This window comes from Schistocerca serialis, chromosome 2 (assembly GCF_023864345.2).
Source record: "Schistocerca serialis cubense isolate TAMUIC-IGC-003099 chromosome 2, iqSchSeri2.2, whole genome shotgun sequence".
In the NCBI taxonomy this organism is placed as follows: Eukaryota; Metazoa; Arthropoda; class Insecta; order Orthoptera; family Acrididae; genus Schistocerca; species Schistocerca serialis.
The window spans coordinates 385,040,200-385,062,067 of record NC_064639.1 but is presented as its reverse complement, the minus strand read 5'-3'; positions in this window follow the sequence as shown (position 1 = coordinate 385,062,067).

Genomic DNA, 21,868 nt, shown 5'->3' with positions numbered 1-21,868 from the left:
CATTTGAAGTTACGTATTACGAACACAGAAATGGAAATGCAATCGGTTTCATTGGTCAGCTTTTAAAGAAACCTTTTGTATGTCGTGGATGCGAACTGTTTCGTACCATTGCATGCACTGGATTCCAAAAATTCTTTTGTGTGTACCCTCCCTCAGTGGTCCCATCGATTAACACTTACTATTATTCTTGCCACGTTCAGGTCCATTACATTTCGTTAGGGCCTTACGTCATCATTTGGGGTAGCAACGTGCTTTGCAAATAACTGCTAACCCAAAACGCTGTCCAACTGTACCAACTGAACAGAGGTAGTTACCGTGCATATGATTACAGAGCTGCCAGATTGCCAATCATTTACGTCCATCTACTGCCCGAAATATGTGCAGGACGGAATTTAGTGAGAGTCATTTTTGCATTTGAGGAAGATCGCCAATCTCTAACGTCCATCTACTGCCCGAAATATATGCAGGACTAAATTTGGTGACAGTCGTTTTTGTATTGCCATTATTTGAGGAATCGTGCTGCGAAGTCCGACTGTAGGAATTTTTTTTAACTGTGTAGAGTGGTTGGGTGCAATCGTTAGTGCCCGAAGATACGAAGCCACTGTGAGACGCCTCCCTGAATAAGATTGAATTATTGGAAAATAAATTGTTCTAAATTTAATACTTAAGTTTTTGCACCCTTATTCAATTCCTACGAAGCCAACAGCTTCTCTCCGTTCCAAAATCACCGTGCTAAGCATCCTAGGAGACGTTGTCCCTCTCACTTCATTAAAGATAACTTGGTACGCCTCAGTCTGCATTATCGTCAAGGTTCTGATTGCGCCACGCAGCCCAAACCTGCATCCAAAGCTGTAGATTCGACCTGTGCCGGGACGCTACAGCCTGTTACAGCGCGAAATCACAAATCATTAAGACAGTCTTGTAGGCTTCGACCACAGCCCATTAGGAGGATTAGGGAAGGGCAGGTCCATCACCTTTTAAAGACTGGAGAACATCCCTGGATAATGGTTCTGTTTAACACAGTAGTCAACTGACGGGCACACAGACACGCCTCGAAAATGACATGTTACACCGCAAAGAATGACGGTAAAAAGCTACGTGCACCTCATATACCGGTGGGGCCAGCCAATGGCGTACGCGTACGTCGGAGATATTTTTTGTTTTGTTTTTTATTTTACACGTCTAGTTCCGTAAGACTACATTGAGCAGAAAATCTCCATTGTCATGGAACGTGTCAGTCCGTGAAATTACAACAGAAAAGTAATAATGCATAAAACAAAATCTTTATGAATCCTAAAAAGACGACAAATTGATATAAATGCGATCAACAATTTAACACAGTAATTAGCTTAATTTTGAAGGAATTTCGACAGAATGGAATTAACGATCCATGGGGAAACTCTTCAGTTTAGATTTGAAAGTGCGGGGATTATTGCTAAGATTTTTGAATTCTTGTGGTGGATTATTGAACATGGATGCAGAATATTGCACGCCCTTCTGCACAAGAGTCAAGCAGGTGGGATCCAAATGCAGATTGGATTTCTGTCTAGTATTAACTGAGTGAAAGCTGCTCATTCTTGGAAATAAGTTAATATTATTAACAAGAAACGACCTTAAATGATACATATTGAGAAGTCAGTTTCAGAATACCCACACTAATGAATAGAGGTCGACAAGGAGTTCGGGAACTTACAGCACAGATTGCCCGAATCGCCCATTTCTTAGCCAAAAATGTCCTCAGAGATTGGGAAGAGTTACCCCAAAACACAGTGAAGTGCCAAACAAACTGGTATAGGCATGCGTATTCAAATACAGAGATGTGTAAACAGGCAGAATATGGCGCTGCGGTCGGAAATGCCTGTATAAGACAATAACGAGTCCGGCGCAAAAGCTCGGTTCCCGCTCCTACAATGACACGTTATCAAGTTTTAAGTAATATTGAACGTGGCGTTATAGTCGGCGCACGAGCGTTGGGAGACAGCTTCTCCGAGGTAGCGATGAATTGGGGATTTTCCCGTGCGACCATTTCACAAGTGTACCGTGTATTTCAGGAGTCCGGTAAAACATCAAACCTCCGACATCTCTGCGGCCGGAAAAAGTTCCTGCAAGAACGGGACCAACGACGACTGAAGAGAATCGTTGATTATGACAGAAGTGCAACCCTTCCTCAAATTGTTGCACATTTAAATGCTGGGCCACCAACAAGTGTCAGCGTGCGAACCATTCAACGAAACATCATCGATATTGGCTTTCGGAGCCTAAGGCCCACTCATGTACCCCTGATAACTGCACGACACAAAGCTTTACTCGTCGCCTGGGCCCCTCAACAGCGGCACTGGACTGTTGATGACTAGAAACATGTTGCCAGGTCGGACAGGTCTCGTTTTAAATTGTATCGAGCGATGGATGTGTACGGGTTTGGAGACAACCTCATGAATCCATGGATCCTGCATGTCAGCAGGAGACTGTTCAAGCTGTTGGAGGCTATGTAATGGTGTTGAGCGTGTGCAGTTGGAATGATGTGGGATCCCTAATACATGTGACACGTACGTAAGTATTCCAGCAGGACAATGCGACACCCCACACGTCCAGAATTGCTACAGAGTGGCCCCAGGAACACTCTTCTGAGTTTAAACACTTCCGCTGGTCACCAAACACCCCCGACGTGAATATTATTTAGCATACCTGGGATGCCTTGCTACGTGCTGCTCAGAAGAGATCTCTGCCCCCTCGTACTCATACGGATTTAAGGACAGCCCTGCAAGATTCTTGGTGCCAGTTTCCTCCATCACTACTTCAGACGGTAGTCGAGTCTACGCCACGTTGTATTGCGGCACTTCTGCGTGCTCGCGGGGGCCCTAGACGATATTAGGCGGGTGTACCAGTTTCTTTAACTCTTCAGTATATAATACCATACGTCGAAGTGAATGAAAGTAAGCAAAGTAACTTTTCGTGTCGAACTATTACTTACTTCAGATACTGTTCTAATAGTAAAAATGGAAGTATTAAGCCTTTGAACAAGATCCTGAACATGGGCTTCGTACGACAATTTATAGTGGAAGAAATATCACATCAGAGGCAGAGATGTATAGTACCGGGACGCCCTTTGCAAAGCATGTAGATTTATGACACTACATCCCATAAATTCTAGCTGATACAGGAACAGCATCTTTGTCGGTGACAGCTATCTACTTTCAGTACTGGATTCCACATTTTATTGACGTTTAAACCATTATCACTTAACAGACGTATTTAAATGGGTTTGATGAACGCTGAACTCCAGATGGATGGTACAGACGATAAAATCTGGACGTTATCGTAGTCCACTGCGTGACCTACCTGAAACTAGTGTTCGTCCACGCAGATTTATCAGCTATTAAAAAGCGTCCTTGTGTGTACAGAGGGGCTATAATTAAAATTTCGCTACTTGAGAGGGCCTCTGTGAGAAATCAGTGACCGCAGGGCAACGAGAATTTGTGGAAACATCTCTTAGGACATGCGGAAGAGAGAGAGAGAGAGAGAGAGAGAGAGAGAGAGAGAAGGGTTAACCATCGAAAGAAACACATGTAAGTAGGCTGTTTAGGTTTTTATGTTGGTAACGCCACGTAGCGCTTTGTATGAAAATCACTGACTGTGCTGTGTGCAGTCTGTGGCTAGTTTGCATTGTTGGATTGTTGGAATTTTTGCTATTGTAGTGTTGGGCAATTCGATGTGAACAGCGCGTAGCGTTGCGCAGTTGGAGGTGAGCCAGCAGTGGTGGATGTGGGGAGAGAGATGGCAGAATTTTGAGAGCGGACGATCTGGACCTGTGTCCATCAGAAAGAGCAAATTATTTGTAATACGGGGATATCATGAACTTATATATATATATATATATATATATATATATATATATATATATATATATCACACGTTAGTGACTATCAGTAGTTATTGACTTCAGTAGTTAGAATCGTTTATTTAGCTGGCAGTATTGGCGCTCGCTGTATTGCAGTAGTTCGAGTAACGAAGATTTTTGTGAGGTAAGTGATTCATGAAAGGTATAAGTTATTGTTAGTCAGGGCCATTCATTTGTAGGGATTATTGAAAGTCAGACTGCGTTGCGCTAAAAATATTGTGTGTCAGTTTAGTGTTGATCAGAATAAATAAAAAGAGAAATGTCAGTGCACGTTCAGTTTTGCTCAGCTGTTTGAAAATGAAGTAACGTAAGAGGTTTACCAACACAGTACTTCATTAATTTTCCAAGGGGGACGTTTCACACATTTAAATTTCCGCATGAGAGGAAATAGCGTACGATGTTCACAGTCCAGGTAAAAGACGTTGCTCAGTGTGACGAACATGTGCAGCCACGACATCCTGGAACCATATTAGAGATTTCTCTACTGCTGCCTGAAACAACGGTGGACCATGGAATCTTGAGCTGTTGTGTCAGAGTTCGTAACTGCTTGAAGATCGCACATTGCGTCTAGCATTCTCAGCCACGGCACCAGTAACTTCCTCAGTAACATGTGGCACAGCTGTCCGACGGTCTCTCTCAGGAGCAATTCCCAAGTTGTCAGATAATTAGAACTTCCTAATCACGTTATTCAACCCTGGTCGGGAATAAGACCTCTCCGTGTGCCTTTAATGCGTCGATACTCGAGAAGAGCAGCAGTTCTGTTGCCGCGGTTTTGATAAAACAGCCTTAGGAGTAAAGCTCTGCTCATCTTGTCCAGGCCTATATTGACCATCTGCAACTGTAATGCATACTGATTGTGTTTCAGCGGTATGTCGCCGTACCAGCACTAGCACCCAGCGAAAAGTCATGACACTCGCAACAACGCAGATGTGGCGCACAGTCCAATCACTATTCCTATAAAGTTGGGTACGCATGCCGTAAATAGTTTTTCGTCTGCACTGACTCAAGTAGCGAAAGAATTCTAATGCCTCTTTTATACTCGTAGAGGTGCTTTGTCTTAGCTCCTAATTATGTTTTATCCACATTTCCACCGAAAATCTTAACGTTTTATTGTTTATAAATCGTAAAAAATGGTACAAATGGCTGTGAGCACTATGGGACTTAACTTCTGAGGTCAGCAGTCCCATAGAACTTAGAACTACTTGAACCTAACTAACCTAAGGACATCACACACATCCATGCCCGAGGCAGGATTCGAACGCAGCGGTCGCGCGGTTCCAGACTGTAGCGCCTAGAACCACTTGGGCATCCCGGCCGGCTATAAATCGTCACAGACGATCAGTTAAACATAATCCTCTGAAAATTAACGGTATGTCACATAAAGCTTCATATTTTCCGAAGATCATAGGGTCTTGGCTACATTCTGATGGGTCTCTGTTGGGCCGCTAACTTCTATAACGTCCCTCGCATTTGTAGCAGTGACATGTGAAAGGTTGGAAGTCTTTCTGAAGGCGTAAACCTGGGGCAGTAAGCGGGCAGCAAGTTTCGAGAGGAATCGGCAGAAGCAGCCCTCTCTGCTTCTGGCAAGAACCCTGATGCAGGAAGCGTCTCTCGCTATCCGATGATTTGTTCTTATAAGGCGCGCCCACCGCCTGCGGTGCCGGTCGGAGGGTCCGATTTACGGCGAACCGATCTTACTCAAATTGGCGGCGTTATTCGGAGACTTGCGACCGAGCAGAACACGGCCGGCGGGCTAAGCCGGCGACTCGGCCGGGCCGCGGGCTTTATCGCGATTGCTCGGCTCTGCTGGTTATGGACCAATCAGAGATGGGTAATCCCGCGGCGGCTGCGGCCACCGCTGCGGCTGCTGAGCTGGCATTGCGCTCAACTTGCAGCCCTTCCCAGCTCTGAGCTGGTCGTAAACAGGCGCCGGCCGGGGAAGCCCCTGGTCAGCGGGGGTGCCGCAGCAGCGCCGCGCCGCGGCCAGCGACCGCAAACAGCGCTGTGCGGCTCCGGAATAACCGTTTGCGCGGAGGCAAGAAAACAGTGCGGTAGCCACAGCTCTGGAATATCCGACAGCTGTCTTTCGATTCTTCAACCTGAATCAGAACAAATTTTACACCTGGTGCTTAACACAATTATGGATAAGGCGTTTCTTACGTTCGCGCAAAGTTATTTTGGAGTCACATAGCACGGTTTGCTGTCCCTGGCCGCGGGCTTAAAAGTCATTTATTTTCGCAGCAAGAATCTGGTTTGTCTCATACATTTCAAAAACTATAAATTTGAAAGTGCTGTGAAAATATTTTCCGGCACAACCAAACAGAATTTCAATAAGAAACTAGCGTTGTCAGCCATTACTGGCCATCTCTATTAAGACAAATTCGTTTAAAAGTGAAACTGGAAAGCTTGCAGGTTTTATGCCAGGGCTGCTAGAAGTTCCTTAGTCATTCTCGCATTCTATAAAGAAACTCGCAGTGGTAGCTGACGCAGACTAGGTTGAACGATGCGAATCGGAGGTACTCGACCGGAACTGACATCTTCCCCTTGCAACCAAATTGTTGTTCATCTTGAGGTTTTCGTGGCGTAATAACTGATCTAGTAAATTTCGGGAGTCGCATAAACTATTTTTCTTTTAGTATTTCGAGAGTATGCCTTCCGACTGTGTTCAGAGCGAGTCTTCAGACAAGTTACAGTACACAGCAGTACATGTTCCGTCGCTTTAAAGCACACAAAACACTAGCGCCAGAGAAAGCACACAAAACACTAGCGCCAGAGATATCAATCGGCGGTAGAGAGTATGCATAAACTAATTCTATTGCTACGTGATCAATCCGTGCTGGGATATGGATGTTTTATTGTTAGCCGTACTGTAGAGACGTCTTTGTGAGTTTACTAAAGAAAGTGTCGGATTCCATGATTCTTCTGGGTTGAAACCGCTGTATTTGTTCACAAAACATTCGCCAAAAGAATCTGAATTGCTTTTTACACGACCGAGTCCCAAAAAGATTAAGCCGACTCTGCAATTTCGACATTCTCATACCGTAATCGGCTGTCAGCAACACTGCATCGACACAGAAAAAATGTCCCTTATGTGGAAAAATGTTCTCTTATACTTATCGTACAACAGCTGTACCATATCCACGTTTCATAATTTCGCTGTACAAATTCTGAAGTATATACCTTTTACAGGCAGCATACCCATACATTTACGAAACGACAGCATTTCTTTCATTACTAGCACAAGTGCTTCTGCTTTACTCATCTTCATCTTCAGCTACGTATCTCATTTTCATTTATTCCATTCTCTGATTTAATATTCGGCCAAACGGCCTGGTACTCAGAAGCTATGTGAGGAAGAGGCTTCTTAGATTGTTAGCATCGCTGGGACTCTGTCTTGCTACCTCTGCCTTTCGCATGTACCAGTCATGAACATTTCTGAGTGTTTATCTTCCTCCTCACTTGCTTTCTAGTTATCAGTTTTCAAATTTATCAAATATATAGTGTCTCTCTTTCTTTTGGAATATGGAACGACAGAGCAAAGTCTTCATCAAAATATTTTTTGTAGGTTCTTTTCTCAATAGGCTGCCCTTTTTTATCTAGTACCTCACTATACGTAAGTTTTATAACTTGAAATGTACAAATTATATTGTGTTGTTAATTATTTTTATGGTCTACAGAATTACGAGGGTCACTCCAAAAGAAACGCACACTATTTTTTTAAATCCATCTTTTATTCTACATGTTTGAAAGTTTTACAATGTGTAGATACATCCTTTAGGAACAATATTTTCATTTCTCCACATAATTTACATCCCTCTCAACTGCCTTACAGCATCTTGGAACCAGCGCCTGTGTACCCGCAAGGTAAAATTCTGGACCAATCTGTTGGAGCCACTGTTTGGCAGCGTGCACAAGGGAGTCATCATCTCCAAGCCTTGTTCCACGAAGAGAGTCTTTCAGTTTTCCAAAGAGATCATAGTCACATGGAGCCAGGTCAGGAGTGTAAGGCGGGTGTTTCAATGTGTCCATCTGAGTTTTGTGATCGCTTCCATGGTTTTTGACTGACATGTGGCCGTGCATTGTCGTGCAACAGCAAACCATCCTGCTTTTGCCGATGTGGTCGAACACGACCCAGTCGAGCTTGAAGTTTCTTCAGTGTCGTCACATATGCATCAGAATTTACGGTGGTTCCACTTAGCATGATGTCCACAAGCAAGAGTCCTTCGGAATCGAAAAACACCATAGCCGTAACTTATACAGCAGAAGGTGTCGTTTCGAATTTTTTTTTCTTCGGTGAATTTGCATGATGCCAATCCATTGATTGCCTCTTCGTCTCTGGTGAAAAATAATGCCTCTTCGTCTCTGGTGAAAAATGATGGAGCCATGTTTCATCACCTGTCACAATTCTTACAAGAAATTCATCTCCACCATTCTCGCACTTTTCCAAAAGTTCGCTGCATACCGTTTTTCTTGTTTCTTTGTGAGCCACTGTTAACATCCTGGGAACCCACCTGGCACAAACCTTTTTTAACGCCAACACTTCCAGTATTCTGCAAACACTTCCTTCCCCTATCCCAATGTAGCATGACAATTCGTTCACTGTGATGCGTCTGTCAGCAGTCACCAAATCGTTAACTCTCAGCACATTGTCTGGAGTGTGTGCAGTTCGAGGCCTGCCGCTGCGAGGACAATCCTCAATATTGCCGTGCCCACTTTCATCACGTAACCTGCTTGTCCACTAACTGTACTGCGATCGACAGCAGCATCTCCATACACCTTTTTCAACCTCTTGTGGATGTTTCCCACTGTCTCGTTTTCACAGCACAGGAATTGTATGGCAGCACGTTGCTTTTGACGAACGTCGAGTGTAGCAGCCATCTTGAAGACATGTTGTGACGGCGCCACTCACGGGAACAGATTGAACTAAGTTTGAAAACAGGCGGGAAGGATGTATCTACACACGGTAAAACTTCAACACATGCAGAATGAAAACTGTATTTTTACAAAAATAGTGTGCATTTCTATTGGAGTGACGCTCGTACAATAAATGTGAAATCTTAACCATAGTCCACCCAGTATTCCTGGATGCATTACGTGTTCCCATCTGTCGTCATGTGGGAGTACTTTCAGCATTGTTAACATGATCGTTCAGGTGTTATTTTGTGGGGAGGCATAATGGCTGGCCGTGACGGTCGAGCGGTTCTAAGCGCTACAGTCTGGAACCGCGCGACCGCTACGGTCGCAGGTTCTAATCCTGCCTCGGGCATGGATGTGTGTGATGTCCTTAGGTTAGTTAGGTTTAAGTAGTTCTAAGTTCTAGGGGACTGATGACCTCACATGTTAAGTCACATAGTGCTCAGAGCCATGTGAGGCATAATGTTGCGGGATCCTACTGGCGTCCGCGTCGACTCGTTTTCATGGATGACAATGCGCGACCATATCGAACATCACAGGCGGGGGAGCTCTTGAAGCGAGGGGATATACGACGAATCGACTGGCCTGCCCGTTCCCCCGATTTAAATACCGTCGAGCACGTTGGTGATGCTTTGGGGAGACGTGTTACAGTACGTCCACAACACCAACGACCATCCAGGAAATGTCAACCGCGCTGGTGCAAGAAAGGAACCCCCTACCACGAGGATGCCTCAGCATTACTGTGGCTGGCGTAGGAGCACGCTGCACAGCATGCAGTGCTGGCCACGGTGATCATACACCCTGTTAAGAACCATGTCCTGTTATTTATAATGTCCAGGGGACCATCTTAAATCGCGGTGACTTTAGAGTAATTTATTGTCTTACGATGAAAGTGTTTTTCTTCTGTTCGTCTTCTTGCGTCTTTCTTTCAGTTATATTCTGTAATATACGAGGTGCCACAATAAAGTAATGAGACTGATGTGAAAAAAATGTTGCTAACCGTTTTAGTCAAGTTTAGTGTCGTCTCCTTCAAAGTAGTTCCCTTCTGATTGCACACACTTTTTCCAACGCTTCTGCTGGAACTCATCTTCTGTAATATCCTCCAAGACCCTCGTCACAGCTTTTTGGACATCTTGTGTTGTTTGAAAATGATGTCCCTTGACCGCCGTTTTGGCTCTTGGAAATAGAAAAAAAGTCGCACAGAGCGATATCTGGTGAATAAGGTGGCTGTGGTAGTACTGAAATTTGTTTTGAGGTTAAAAGTTGCTGTACTGAGAGAGCAGTATGGGATGGCGCATTATCGTGATGCAGAATCCAATGATCAGCAATGTTGGCACGGACACGAAGAACTCTTTTGCGAAGTCTTTCTAAAATTGCTTTGTAGTAATATTGGTTAACTGATTGTCCAGGAGGCACCCACTCTTTATGAACAATTCCCTTGAAATCAAAGAAGCACACAAGCATGCATTTCACTTTTGACTTTGACATGCGAGCTTTTTTTGGTCTGGGTGATCCCTTTGAGCACCAACTTTGGCGTTTTGTCTCTGGATCGTACTGAAAAAACGACTTTCATTACCAGTGCTAACACGACTCAACAATTCTGGATTGATTTCCGTTTGCGCTAACAGATCGGCTGACACATTTTTCCGTATTTCTCGCAGTTGTGGTGTGAGATTTTTGGGGATCATTTTTGCACAAATCTTTTTCATATCAAGATCTTCAGTTATTATTAGATGAACCGTTTCCCGATTGATGTTCAGTTCATCTGCAATCATTTTCACGGATAATCTTCGATCAGATCGAATGAGTTTACGCATCCTGGCCAAGTTGACATCCGTCCGTGAGGTTGATGGTCGTCCACTGCGGTCTTCATCTCCAACATTCGTTATGCCTTCACTAATTATTTTATGCCAACGAAAAACTTGAGCTCTTGACATAACCTCCTCTCCAAAAGCCTTCTGAAGCTTACCGTAAGTTGTCGCAATTTAATGCAGAAAGAAATGGCACACTGTTGCCCAATATTATGTGGTTCCATTTCCGTGACGAGAGACACAAACACATGTTAACTTACTACAGCACAACTCACGACTGAGCAGTTGCATCGATTTGCTGCTTAGACTAGAGGCAACTTATAGACTAAGGCCAAAGATATTGTGCCTACGCAAGCCTGCAGGGTTGCCACATCTCGCAAGGAAGATCACTCTCATTACTTTATTGTCGCACCTCGTACTGTAGCAATTATGTCTACAAATTTCATCGAGCTGTTATTGCCGCCGGCCGAAGTGGCCGAGCGGTTCTAGGCGCTACAGTCTGGAACCGCGCGACAGCTACGGTCTCAGGTTCGAATCTTGCCTCGGGCATGGATGTGTGTGATGTCCATAGGTTAGTTAGGTTTCAGTAGTTCTAAGTTCTAGGGGACTGATGACCTCAGCAGTTAAGTCCCATAGTACTCAGAACCATTTGATTTTGTGTTATTGGCAGTGACGTATCACACGGAATTTACTTTCATCCTGAAGCTCTGCAAGCCAATGTAGTTTCCGAGATTTTAGAAGAACAAGATTATTCTTCGCTAATTGCATTAAGTCTCTTCAGTAAATAATACTTGAATTTAACATGCGAGTTTCATTTACCATTACTATCAACTTCGCACGTTGAATCCGTTAGATGGAGCGATGTTTTGGTTTAGGCCGCCACATAGCATTGTTAATGCCAGTATATTGAGGGCGCCAGTTTTAGACGAAAAACATGAACGTGATCATAATTTTGTTCGCCCAGTTTTGGCCGAAGTGATAAAGCCATTTGAATCCCCAGACCATCCTTGAAAACGGAGGACAAGAATTTTAGTGGAGTGGCTTCTGGAATAGAATTTTTTGTTCGAAATGCAGCAACGTGTACCGCACAGAGAATTTTGAATAATATGTACATTATGCTGCTTATTTAGGATTTGAAGTTGAGGGAAAATTACTCGATTTAAGACTGTCTACTGAAGAAACATCTGAAGTGAGGAAAGGGAGAATTACTTTTTCTTGATTTACATAGTAAACTTTTGATATGTGTTCTTGATAATGTTAACATTTTGACAAATATGTCACTGTTGTCTATTTCTAAACATTTTCGGGCAATCAAAGATGACTTATACCAGAAGCGAAACATCTGCCAATGCCGTCAAAGATCAGCAATATCAATAACGAAACAACCATGAGTGCTCAGCTAACGACCACAAAAGTAGAATTTCCAGGGAGGTATGTAAGAGGAGTTGGCACGACATCACAAACTTGAAGACGACGTCCGCCGTATTAGCAGAGCAAAAAATAAGCTTCTGTTGGGAGTGTTTTGAAAAGAAAAGATTCCAGCTTGAATCATTTAGAGGTCTAAAAGTCATTCTGATTATAAGTTGTAAAGGAATCATATTTCATTCGTAAGTGGACTCGTTCAAGCGATATTTTCATTTATATACAAGAAATTTAGTTTCGCTTGTTACTTTTACGTTATTGGTTTTATCTCTGTAGTTTGACTTTAGATGTTCTGTCAGTACAACTCAGCGAGCGGTCTGGTCGGACGCTGTAATAAGGAAACATCGCAGACTGTTCAGACATAGCAAAACATATTCTCAGATATTTCAGGAAGAGGAAACAGACGGAAAATCAGTTTCGTCATTACGTATTACGGAAAATGCTGTACTAGGAAAGCAGCCTTTTCACATCATATACTTCGCTTCAGTAGCAGATTCAGGGGGCTCTAAGAGTCTCAAGGTTCCGCCCCCCCCCCCCCCCCCCCCCCGCGCCTCCAAAAAAAGCATCTGAGACCGTCCGTGATAAATCTCAAATTAAACTTGATATTATCCTACTGTCTTAGTACTGTACTACCTACAGTACAATTTTCATCACTTGTTACATAACCAGTTTTAAGTAGATGTACTATGTTTTCAAATTTTACACTTCTCTAAGAAGGTGCTTATGTGACTAGTTTTTAAATCGCGCGTCACCCATTCGGAACGCAGCTACCTACACACACCACAGCCACCGCCATCTGCCCGCCCGATAGGAGTGTGCGGTTTGCGAGAGAGCGCGCCGCGCTTCTGTACACATAGGGCATTGTGTTGTATGATTTCTCGAATCAGACACAATAGAATTCGCTGTTCAAGTGGTTTTTAATTGTAATTGTTTGTATTTGTCAGATTTTCAAAAATATGACATCGAAACGTAGGAAAGTAGACCTTCGTTTTTCTTACTGAAAAGGAGGAAAGAAGATGTAGAATCGAGCGAAAATGAATGAATGTTACCTGGAAACAATGTCGGTGATTTATCATTGTCGACTCAACGTTCAGCAGGTACATTTTTCTGATTATTTTGTCTGTACTTAATGAAATTCATGCAAACACGATTAGTCTAGTTTGTGGCTTTTTATTGGGTTGAGCTCGTTGACCTTTCGGTCGGTGTGCTGTGCGTGGCTGTGGACTGGATTCTGGATCAGTAATGCGAAGTTAGTGATTTTTCCTACTAAATTTGGTGGTTTTGAGTACCTGTCTAGTGTGCAGATTTTGCATCTACTGGCTGGTGTGAATTATGGTGGATTGTAAAAATTATGAAAATTTTGTAAGGCTTACGTGTTATAGGCAACTAGTAATATCACCATTGTTTGCCTTGATGTTGTAATCTGTATATGTCCTAAGATCCGATTATGGCGGATTTAATTTCGCCGAGACCGGTAATCATGGAATAAAAAGAATTCCTGCGATCTTTGATACCAGTTTGTTTTACAAGCATCTAGATCGCTCCAACATGAGCACAATGTGCTCCCTACAAAACAGCACTATTTAATTTGCTAATGTCTTGTAGCTCTTAAATTTATATCACCTAAACATTTATAATACACGGTATTTTGTCTCCGTTTCCGTGTTGTTTTGTGACCGTGTTGTCATCCACCCGTTGTGTTACGCGCTCTAGTATTAATAACTCTGCAGTTGCATATCGGTAGTGCCGGTGGTAATGCAGTGTTTCTTAAATCACTTGCTGTTGTTTCAGTGCTAAAAATATGTAAAGCAAAGGGACAGTATACCCAGAAATTTCGTACAGAATCGCCATGCGACTGTAAATTTGCAGACTGACTAGAATGAATTCAAGGCGATGACACGAGAGAATATTGTAAATTTTGTCGTATTATTTTGTTGGCGTGTTATGCTGCAATAATAAGCCGCAGTGACGTAAAAAAATAACACAAGGCAGTGGCAGTGCCATTGTCAACAAACAAAAATACCTTTTAAAACCGTGAAAGTGTATTCAGAAGTGAATCAAGCTGACGATTCCCTTGCATTATTTGTTTTCACCCATTGTCCGATCATGTCATATCATCACTTAACTGATTTGTGCAAGAGTAAATTGACAGACAGTAATATTGTCAGAAAACTTAAAATCCGTAGAACAAATTGTAGTGCAGCTACAAAATATATAATAAGGCGGTATTTTGTGGAAAATTTGCGGCAAGATTTCGGTGACAGCATATATATCATTATAATTAATGAATCAACAGACATTATCGTTACCAAATTTTTAGGACTAACAACAATAGATTACAGTGCTGCAACCAAAGCGATCATGAATGTTTTTAAAATCAGCCGTTCTTGAACATTATAATGCACAATAGTGTAACAGCAATCAAAGATAAGCCTCAAGAGTTGAAATTAGATCTTAACAAGCTGCAAGGTATAGGCACAGCTAATAGGAATGTAATTGTAGGTGTTCACAATGGTGTCAATCAAATTTTGAAAAATGCAATTCTGGATTTGATTGTTATAAAATGTGTAAGCCATTCAGTTTAACTTGCCACCTCTGCTGTAAGTGAGACGCTCCAGGAAATCTGGACTTACAGAGATACAAATGAGGTCAACCCATTTCACGAATTGACAACTTTTGCGATGTCACGACCAATGTTACCATAGTCGAATGCGGAAGTGGAAAGACTTTTTAGCCAGATGAACATTATTAAAACCAAAACGAGAAATAAAATGAAATCCGAAATGATGAATTCGCATTTGTCGATTCGAGCAGGAATTGGAAGGAAGAAACAATGTTGCCACAATGATGAACTGCCAACAGAAGTGCTGACATATGTAGGAACTTACAACTTTGTAACATGGGCAGCCACTGCCTTTGAAATTCATGGTGACTTGAAACTGAATGAAACCGCAGACAGCTGTTAACTGATGGTTTATCGACCTGACCGGTTTCACTGCGTTAAAGCAGCGTATTCGGGTGTAAGTGGTGTGACATAAATTAGCACACTGAGATGCTCCCAACGTTCGTAGTCAGAGAATCCACTAGTGCTTTACCCTTACGACTACTGACTACAGTTGCCGCATCCCCTGCTCTATTCGCCCCAGTGTTTCGCCGATTTTTATTCGTGGAGCATTTCCCCTCTTCATGGGGTTGGATTCTCCGATTACGAACGTTTTGGTGTCTCCATGTGCTAATTTATGTGACACCACTTACACCTGAAGATGTTGCTTTAACGCAGTGAAACCGATCGTGTTAATAGACCATCAATGAACAGTTGTTTGCGGTTTCAATCAATTTCATGTGACCTGATAGGAACTGTTAACGACATGTAAAGCATCTGAACATACTTTATCCGCTACTGCTTCTGCCTCTGGTGTTGAACCTTCTGTCGAGAAAGACGTTGATAACCCAAAACTCCACATTTTCTCTTAGGTAAGTTCGCTGTGTCACATTTTATAGTATTGTTCTAGCTTTAAACAAAGGGATAAATTGAATTGTCTCGCTTTTGGTTACTGGACACACGCAGTGCTTAAAAAATAGCAATCTAATGATTTTGTTAAAGGTACAATAAAAAATGTAGTGGTTTATAGTGGTTTGAATAAGTTCTTTCAGCGAAAAATCTCATTTCACTGTTGGCAACAAAAATGCTGTGAGCACTTGATCCTCTACAAGGGACAGCGTGAAGTAATATTTAGCGTTAATGGTGTGCTGCAATATCAATCATCGAGTGTATTCGGATTTGAATTCTTTTTAAACTAGCTTTCTTCGCGCACATGCCGGTTTTGCCGTGAATTTCATAATTTTATACGGCGTTATTCACCTAAAATCGGTAAATAATCTTTTAATGGGTTAAAGTACTTATCAATAAGAACAAATTTTACTGTGGGATCAACTTCAAAATCGCGAAAAATCAGCTGTTTCATACATTTTGGTCGAGTAGGTTAGTTTGTATGTAACTTCTACAGTTTGTCCCATAATAAAAGTTTCATATTAATGAGTTTCATTTTAAGCCCTTAAATGATTATTTGCCTTTTAAATAACCCTGTGATATAGTTCGTAAGTTGTTCGTAAGTTGTTGATTTGCTTATGTATGATTCTCTGATTCACGTACACGTTGTAGATTTTGTTTGCTGTTGTTACAGAACGATAGCCTGTGTCGGTGGGATCGGCTACTTGCGCTGAAAATCCTTTTGATATTTCTTATGTGGTAGGAAAAGTACTCAGTGACGAGTAAAAGTATAAACATCTGACAGTGTCTTCACAATAGCCTCGTAATTATGAACATCCGGAGCAGACAGAGGGTGGACAAAAAAGAAAGTTTCGTTCTGATTGGCTGAAAGCATACTCTTGGCTAGTCTATAGCCAACAACGGAACGGTGCATATTGTTTGCGCTGCGTACTGTCTTCTGGTCCAGATAGTGGGGGCAAGCATTCTGTGGCTCTAAGATCTTGTCACTCGTCCGCTTTTAAAATTTCGCATTGACTCAGGTGATTCGTCTCTCCAAAAACATTTAGAGACTGCGCCAAAAAATGTTACATATCCGAGCAAAACAACTCAGAATCAAATGGTTCAGAGCACTATGGAACTTGACATCTATGGTCATCAGTCCCCTAAAACTTAGAACTACTTAAACCTAACTAACCTAAGGACATCACACAACACCCAGCCATCACGAGGCAGAGAAAATCCCTGACCCCGCCGGGAATCGAACCCGGGAACCCGGGCGTGGGATGCGAGAACGCTACCACACGACCACGAGATGCGGGCAGCTCAGAATCAGCTGATCGATTGTTACCATTCAGTCATTAAGAAAAAGGTACTCGACAACGTCAAAGAAGCAAAATATTATGCTGTACTTGGTGACGAAACAACGGATGCCAGTGGTACAGAGAAACTCAGTGTATGTATCAAGTATCTGAATTTACAAGAAAGCACAGTACACGAAGACTTCATATGCTTCCTGTCTGCAACTGATATGACTGGTGCTGCATTAAGCGATCGAATCGTTCAAGAATTAAATCAAGTCGGCCTACAAGTTAAGAATTTGAGAGGTCTAGGTTATGATGGAAGTGCTATCATGTCTGGATAGTTCAGTGGCGCACAATCCCGAATAAAGCAGCACCAACCGCTAGCTACTTAATATGCATTGTGCAGCACGTAAACCAAACCTAGCTATTGTTAGTACCTACAGCTTGCCTAGTATTCGCAATACGATGGAAGTTGTAAGTCACGTTACCAATTTTGTGCCCGAGACAGCAAAAAGGTTGGAACTTATCAAGCGAGCTATCCTTGAAAAACACCCAGAGGCGAAAAGAGTTAAGTTACAAAGTCTTAGTGACACACGCTGACTTGAAGGGCACTCCTTCAATTCAGAGAGCTCTTTGGCTCTGTCGTACAGCTCCTTGAAGAAATGGACAGAACTTCTCCCTCTTCTGAAAGTGCAAGTCTTCTGGCTTCTATTCAGCGATATGACTATGTCCTAGCTTTGACGGGAGATAGTAGACAGTGTAATAACACCGGAACGATACAGAGAAACGAAATACGAAGAAATTTTGCAAGAGGCGTGTCATATTGTAGAACCCTTGGACATCCCAGTGCCGGCACTCAGAATCGCCAAACGTTCTGCTGATCGCTCAAATATAGAAGCACCTGATGCTTAGGAATACTATAGGTAAAATAAACCTTTAATACATACACACGCTTTTTGCTTGATGCAGCATTTCTTTCTTTTCTGTTCTTTCGAGTTCGAGAATAATGTCATGTCTTGTTTTGTTTCAGGTTGAATGTATTCCTTCCTTTCATCGATTTTGTATTGGAACAGCTGAGGAGTCGCTTTTCGAGAACAGAGCAGTCTTCAGTTCTCGACCTGCTCACCCTTATACCAAGTGCCATCGTAAAAACAGAAAATCTGAACTCTTTTGTGGCAGCTGCATGTGTTTACAGCAGCGACTTGCCTCTCGTTATCGGCAGAAATAACTCTTTGGAAGGAGCTATGGGGAGACAGGGAACACCCCCACAAACAGCAGCATAGTCTTATCAAGGGACAAATGAATTTTTCCCTAATATAAAAATTCTACTTGTGTGGAGCGTAGTTACTCTTCGCTTAAACTGATAAAGTCGTACCTTCGTACGACAATGACGGATGACGGGTTGAATGGTTTGGCTGCCATGTATATTCACCGAGATATATCTGACAGCCTACGTCTTGAAGTCATTGAAGAATTTGCAGAGCGTTATCTGAGTAAACTTGCTATGCGTTAAATGAGCAAAACAAAATTATGTGTGCTTTTTGGTATATTAATGTTTACCTTGAAAGCCCACGCTCAGTTGGGTCAAGCCCCTCCCAGAACAAAATCCGCATCCGCCACTGGGCTTATTGGCTATTTTATCTCTGTACTTTGACTTTAGATTTTCTATCAGTACAACTCAATGAGCGCTCTGGTTAAACGCTGTGAGAATAAAATATCGCAGAGTGTCCAGGCATAGCAAAACATATTGTCAGCTTTTTCGGGAAGAGGACACAGACGGAAAATCAGTTTCGTCATTACGTATCAAGGAAAATGCTGTACTAGGAAAGTAGCCTTTTCACATCACATACTCCGCTTCTTGGTTATTCGAAACATGCAACGAAAAAAAGTAACAACAACGAGGCTAAATGCGTCTATTACTGTTTCAAATATGCCTTTCAGATTAGAAACACGTCTGAAAATGCGTTCCTGTCGCTTTGTTATTCACGAGAGCATTGAAACATTTTCCGCTTAAAACTATTTTTGCATGGAAACGACAGAAATTAAGACTAAAAAGCAATTGTAAACCATAGCCTGCTGATGTTTAGGGACTACTGAAACTGTTGCGCCCGCTTCAAAGCCATGCGCAGCGCAAGTCTGTAATTCCACTTCCCTTTATAATATCTCCATGAGAATTTCAGAGGCAAAATCTAATATCAGTTAAATGGAAAGAAACTACTGGGACCATGCGTTATTTAGTTGGACGGGAAAATATAAAAATTTCACATTTCGGACAACAAGCTCGGATTGTTTGAAGAATAAGGAAGGAAATTGGCCACAGCCGATATCTGATCCAATTTTCTTCAATGGAAAGGAGCTTATGTTTGAACGCCTGTTAGCGAGATTGTCGCATAGGAATTTGCTAACACTGTGCGGCAGTTGGTGCCCGACATCTGTACAGAGAGCCAAGATGTTTGTTCGATCGCTAACGTAAATATATAAGAACGGTAAATTTGGTCAAAGCTAATTTAATGCTGTCTTTCAAATAGGATAACTAATAACTTCTTTGTGGCACACAAGACTACGGTCGGTGAACGTCTATAAAGCATGAGTTTGCAGCTGTTAACGGCTATAGTGTTTGTTAAATTTCAACAAAGCTAACCCCGAGGCGAGACAGACATCTCAGTAAATCCGGATCTGCTTCCTAGTAAGATAATACAGGGAAAAAAGGAAGCGCTATTTTTTAACAGAGAGAGTAAAATGAACGTGCGAGTCTTTAAAAAAACTTTCAGCGCTTTATTCGTCTTGTTGGGGAAATAACATTAAAATTGTTCGCGTGATTTTTAAATGTAATTTTACTAGCATATACTGTACTTAATTTGAAAGCTGATGACGCTAATTTCCGTTACACTTTGTCAAGCGTCTGACCTAGCGGGTACTTTTCGGTAGACTCAACAACAAGCAGTTTACTGCAATTGTTGTAGGAGCATAAAGGCAACCCTAAACGTCACGCATTATTATAAACCGACTTAAGGTCCTATTTGACAGCTAACTGGCTAGACTATTTCCACCACCAATGGAACTGTCGCCCCCCTCTCCCCCCCCCCCCCCCCTAATGTGTTGCCACTTCAACTAAGCGAAGCATTGCACCTGTCGCTCTCAAGTAGGCAACTTTTCCGAAAGCGAATATGTGTATTTCAAGGAAAAATATAACATCGGGATTAAAATTAAGAACACATTTTCATATTCTTAAAATTTCAAAATTTTTACCTGATTTTTGTATGTGTCAGAGCCTTTAAAGTTACGAGTTAAATCCTGACAAAACTACAAAAAAAACAACGCCGTTTTAAAAAAAACTTATATGTAGAAATCGCAATGCGATATGAAACTTTGGGATCACCCATTGCTAGGAAGTGTTTTGGTGATAAAAAAGCAAAAAAAAGGGACTTTACAAGATGGAAACTATTTACCGGATGGAAAAAATTGACTTTAGTCTACATCTAATTACATTTAGTAACCCCTTCACCCTTGCTTAGAGATAGTGTAGGGGCCTAGATGATAACTGAATTTCAGGTGTTTTAACTTGTTTACGCGAGAGATACTTTATATCTTAAACATAGCACTGTAAACTGTAGAATTACAGGTTGTATACGACCCGGGACATCCGGGAGATCCGGGAAAACCCGGGAATTTTTTCGTCCGGGAGAAAACCGGGAAAAACCCGGGAATTTTTTAGAATTCCGGGAACTTTTCCTTGTTTTGGTCACCAACTAAATTTTTGTTATTTTGACTGGTAAGAACCAATACTTTAACGAAGGATATTACTGTATCCCGCTTATGCAGAATAATGCTGCAGCAAAAATACATGAACGAGAGAAAAAAAAAAAAAAACGAAAGTAAAACTTAAGTTGCAAAGGAAATGCGCCATATACAACAACAAAACACAGTGTTCATACAAGCGTCTGCCAACCAAAGTGTGTCAAAGGCTTTAGGACGAATATGCAGTGCTTCCTAACAACAAATTGCCTGTGATGAGCGTGACATGACAGCTATTTACATTTGATTCATTTGAGCAGTTGCGGGCGGGCTCTTGCGCATGCACAGTTGAGTCGCCTGTGAGTAGTACCTTCTCCCGCTTCTGGCTACAGATGTATGGCTGGGCGCCACTATCTAATTGCTCCGGTTCGGAAACATTGTAGATCCAGGGCTGATGCATAGAGCAGTCTTGAGTTGTAGTGGGGAGGTGGGTAGTCTCCACGTGACCTGTGTTTACATTTAGTGATTTTGCTGTTTCCTCTTTGTTTATTGCTCTCGCATTAAATGAAAACAAAAATCGGATTTCTGTGGCCGGGAGCTACCAGATGAATTAAAATACGTTCGCATAGTTACGGAAGGCTAAAATATGTTACAAGTTTCACCTTTCTGACAGTCAAGCGTTAATCACATTACAGAACAATGAAGTTATTTTTGTCGGCTTGCTAAAGAGATTTGGCTTTTATTAATATTTTGCGCTGAGGCTGTCTATTTATTTGAAACGATTTCACACTGTTGGCTAGTTTCAACTGTTCGCTTCATTTCAAATGCACGTTTTCCATCTTCTGGCTCGTATGGCATTATGCCATAATAAAGAACCAAACACGATATAATACGGTACTGGTACTCAATAAAATTTACATCCGAATCTGGACATACGATTGTGCACTTTAAGCCGAATTATGCATTTTAGTATATTCCGATGCTCCTTAAGTATCCTTTGATGTCTTGTTTCTTTTGTGACATAATGCAAGATCTTTTAACGAACGTGCTGGCTTCCTGCGTCACCGTAGCTGCGCAGGCGAAGTGACGCCTGTTATCTGGCGCTCTCTGGCAACTGCTGAAACGAAACAATTTCTAGCAGGTCACGGAAAAATATTACGAATGGTGGTTTGAAAAGTGTTACTTTCAAAGTAAATTTCCTTTTACGCAAGATGAACTATGTGCGAGAATGTACGATGAATTTCTTAAATCACAGAGTGTTTGACTCTCATCTAAAAATCAACTCTTTGAGGATGAC